At 27.5% G+C, this 4965-nt stretch overlaps 1 non-coding gene across 1 annotated transcript; it reads left to right on the top strand.

Moving 5' to 3' along the window:
• The first annotated feature begins 1102 nt into the window (after window positions 1–1102).
• Window positions 1103–1184, top strand: Trnas-aga (transfer RNA serine (anticodon AGA)). Its single transcript has one exon. It is a non-coding gene; the product is annotated as a tRNA-Ser (tRNA).
• The last annotated feature ends 3781 nt before the right edge of the window (window positions 1185–4965 follow it).

The raw sequence follows: 4965 nt of genomic DNA, 5'->3' as shown, positions 1-4965 counted from the left end.
TAAAAAATATTTTGTTAATGGTATATGTGTAACAATTTTAGTCTGAATTAATTTTTATATTAATTTTGTGACTGAAGGTCAGATAATATTTAATCTGAAATTACTATATAGCGTATATAATAAATTTATGCGAGATTTGTGCACGTACTCGCTTTTGAAATCGGCTTCATTATCATTTATCGAAAATCTTTGGTATAATTACATTAATTTTGAATGTATAAAATTTGCCATTGGAAAAATATTGGAGGAATACGATCTGCATAGTATTTAAATAAGTCAATTTAATTTTTTAAATTAAATTTTAAATACCGAAGGAATAACAAGTAGTCTGACAGAGAATACTCTATAAAACTAAACACCTCTATAAAACTAAAACTGTCTTTCCCTCGCGCTCTACATTGAGCAGCTTTAAATTAAGCATAATATACGACAAAACATTAGACAAAATTGAGCTATGACGGGAAAATCGGCTATTTACAAATGAATTCCTACAATATATAACTGTTATACAATTAGTATTCTGTTATATATTCTGTTGTAACAATTAGTATTCTGTTATAATTTTTGGCTTTGTTAAAAAATAATTAAAACTATTTACAGAATAATTTTACAACTAATTTTTATAAAATTTCTATTAGACTGAATAGTATTTAGACGACGGCCGGCTACTAAATTTACCTAAGTTAATAAATTTCCTGCATTTATTGTGTTAAGTATGTTATGCTACCGTATTTCAATAAATTATTATCATTGATCAAAATTAATATTAAATATTATTATTGTAGCTGTTTACCTGAGTACATGTAGATTTGCATGCTCTTACATACATATGTGCGTATACATATTTATTTTATTCTTATAAAGTTACCGGCATACGAGAAGCTTTTAAAACAAAAACAAATATCACTTATGATGTAATATTGTAAATAGAACATAGAGATAAGGAAAAAATTAAAATTAAAAAAAAAAATATACAAGTTTTTCTATATTTAGAACAACATGTGTATATAAAAGTTATACAACAAATAATATTTGTGTATATAACAAAAAATATTTTGTACCTACTAGACGAAAATTTTTAATTTGTCCCAGAAAAAAACAAGCAGTCGTGGCCGAGCGGTTAAGGCGTCTGACTAGAAATCAGATTCCCTCTGGGAGCGTAGGTTCGAATCCTACCGACTGCGAAGTAAAAGTGATTAATTTTTTTTTTTTATAATTTTTAATTTTTTTTTATTTTGAAAATTAAATTTAATTTTTAATTTTACTGGTTTGACTATGGAATTGCATAATGGCAGGCATTATATAGTTCACGATGGCAAGCACTTATATATTGTATGATCGGTAGGAATTATACAGCATATGATGGCAGGCACTTATATATTGGATTATGCTTATAACTTATATAGTCCATGATGGCAGGTACCTATTATATTGCATGATAGCACGCACTTTCATACTTCATAATAGCTAGCACTTACATATTGCATGAAGGCAGGCACATTATATATTGCATGATCGCTAGTACGAGTACTTATATAGCCCATGATGGCAGCCATTTATATATTGAATAATGGCAGCACTTATATATCTAAAGGTGGCAGGCACTTATATATTGTATGATCGCTAGGAATTATACAGCCCATGATGGCAGTCACTTATATATTATATGATCGCTAAGACTTTTATAGCCAACAATGGCAGGCATTTATATATTTCATGATGGCAGGCACTTATATAGTTCACAATGGCAGGCACTTATATATTGTATGGTCCGTAGGAATTAGACAGCCCATGATGGCAGGCACTTATATATTGGATTATTAAAAAAATTATTTATCAATTACAAAATTGGTAAATTAAAGCATAAAAGCATAGTGCAACCTCTACATAACGAACAAAGTGATAATCTTTATTTTGCGGAAAATTTGTTTTCCAACAGGATTTTTATTATGGAACCCAAGGATTGCAAAAAAAACTTATCGGGTTATATGTTTCCATTAATTAGAGATGGCTAGACACCCTAGTGTTATGTGTGTTGAATGAAATTTAAAAATATAAGAATTTTATGTGAAAATTAATTGAACTATTTTTAAAAAATTGAAAGAATTTGAAATAATTCAGAGATACCATGGTTTTTTTGGTTTAGAGTTTGTGACATTTCAATTTATTTATCGGAACGTTTAAGCAAAATCTCATTACTGCGTATCCTTTATGTAAAATAAAATTGTCCAATTAAAATAAAATTTATATTATATGTATTTGTTGTGGAATTTCTCACAATATTAGGGGCTAAAGTAATAGAATTTTGTTTTTTCTTTTCAATCTAATCGATTTCATTTCATTTCAATATTTCAATGTCCATTCTTCCCTCTATCTATGTATATTATAGTGCTTTTAAATCACATTGAAATTGTTTTGCAAATAATAATAAAAATACCTATATAAAATTTAAGAATATTAAAAACAATCCGTATACCTCTAGTTCTTTATAAATTCTACAATTTCAATAAAATAGTTAATTTCATTTCCATTAAAACTTTTCAATAAAATGGGAAAAGTTTTTAGTTAGTTAGAATGTTTTTTTTTTGTATTGCGTTAAAATATTTTCGTAAAACAAATTGTTGGTTTCAATTTTTAATGTGTAGAACACCATTGTTTGGTAATAAGGAAGAGATTCGTTAAAAAAATTTTATGGGTTTAATTCACTTTAATTGATTTAATCTACCCAAATTGTATTTAAAGCGCCATTACGCCTTATTAGAGTTAAAATATTTCACAAATTCAGAGGTAGAGAGAAATGAAAATTATATAATCTTCTAAGGAGTTGTAGGGTATTGATCCGTAAGACAAGACACTACTTCACCAGATGTTTGCTTGTTAACATTGTTTTGCTGAAAGTCAGTTCGAATATCACCAATGTTACCAAGATTCAAAAAAATTTTTGGTTTGGAAAATTACTCCCCAACCAGATGAAGTCACCAAGGAGAAGGTGGAACCAAATCCGGGATCGAAACGTGAATACTAACCCACCCAACAGTTCTCATTATAGATTAAATGCCAAACAGTTGGACGGCTCAAACCTTCTCTTATCATATATTTTTAAAATATTACAAGCGATATGTCATTTCATTGCGAAGAATGTCTGTGTAATGAATAAAAAAAGGGGAAGACAAATTAAATTTTTTTTTCTGTTTTTTTATTTTCTAGATTTTTCATTAAATTTTTCTCATTATACTTTCAATTCGATTTCGTGTTTTTCTATTTGGTTTTTGTAAATATGTACTTGTATTTTATGTGCTATCTCTAGCTTTACTATATCCTTTTCCCTTTCTTCTATTATCTTTTGAGTAATTAAAATTCTATTTTATTTACTTTTTAGAAAACCAATAAATTTGTCTTTTAAGGAAAGTAAAATTATATTGGAAAATGGAGAATGTGGAATAGACACATACAAGTATATCTTAATTTACCGATATTGAATTTTTATTTATGGTTTTTGTGAAAAATATTTGTGATTTAATTTAAATCTTCTGTTCCTGTATATATAGTATTTGGATACTTATTTTATATAATGTATAGATAATTTGATAAACTTGAAATTTTAAATTGATTTAATATGGTCTTAATATATAGTTTTTATGTGGTTGTTTTTTTTTTTGTATATTTTATGGTATTTTGAAAAAGGATAAAGGTGAAAGTTGTATTTTGTTAAATAAATTTTTTTTAAATAACAACTTTGTGAAGTTTAAATAACTAATTTTTATTATGGAGTCTCAGTGTCTTTTGTTTATTGAAAGTCATCAATTTAATAAAATACACATTTTAATATTATGCGAGCTAAAGTGTTGACAATGGATTATTATACTATATCCAAGATATCTAGGAATCCAAGAACCAATTATGTATCTACACGCTATGGTTATTAATTAGAACAACAAGTTCTTTTAGTATTTAATTCCCGGAGAGGGAGGTAAATATCGGGGTAGTTCTTGCAGAGATGATTAACAGAGCGTCGGATTCTACTTGGAATGATTTTTAATTAAACAATTTCCGCTTAAAATTCCTAATATTATGCTGTAATAGCAATCCATTTTAGCAATAAATTGTTTTTCAAATTAAACTAAGGAACTGTCCCATGAAACATAACGCGCATTTAAATTTTGGAGCAGCATATAAAAGACATACTAAAACAACAATTTCGTGCTTTCTTTCATGGAATAGAGACAGAAAAGCATGATAGAGCAAAACTATTGGTTTGGTGCGTTTTAGATTGTGTTAAAATCCTCCATTATTAATAGCTATTGAAAATTCGACTTTGTCGATGATTTCTAACACCTTATATCTTTTCCTGCTTGTATATCTGTGCTTGTTTTGCTCTAATTCCATCATAACACTTATAATTACCAATATACAAATAATATAAATTATGTTATTCTATTATACTATAAATTGGCACGGCTCTTTCGAATAAAACACGTAAATTATTTTAACCTGTTATGTTCTAATGTCAATTATACAAAAATTACATGATGTATTTTATTATACGCGTAAAATTATTGCGACCATCTATCATATTTCAGGCGAACATGTGGATATCTAAAGATAGATGTTTAAATTACGTAATATATATGTAGTATCTATTAATATAAATTTTTTTTTTAAATAAATATTAGTATTCGCGTCATTGTATAGGTTTTTTGTTTAGAATGTTTTAATAAAAATATGAATGAAAGTATGCCTATTAATTGAAGTCTGTCTGTTGTAATTGTTAAAAGGATCTATTGTGTCCCTTTCACCTGAGTGCGAGACGCGGCCCTACAGCACTCGCTCTCGATTCATCATCCTGGTGTAGTCGGGCAAACTCTGTCTGTTTAAAAAACTTATATTTTTTCATTCCCTTCGTTTTAAGTAATATTTCTAGCAAAGCTTTAGGTGGAAATTTCTAACACGCACCAAAATTTTTGA

This window comes from Condylostylus longicornis, unplaced genomic scaffold (genome assembly GCF_029603195.1).
Source record: "Condylostylus longicornis isolate FDR11 unplaced genomic scaffold, ASM2960319v2 ptg000241l, whole genome shotgun sequence".
In the NCBI taxonomy this organism is placed as follows: domain Eukaryota; kingdom Metazoa; phylum Arthropoda; class Insecta; order Diptera; family Dolichopodidae; genus Condylostylus; species Condylostylus longicornis.
Note: the sequence above shows the minus strand (reverse complement) of the source record. Positions and strands in the feature narration are given on the sequence as shown.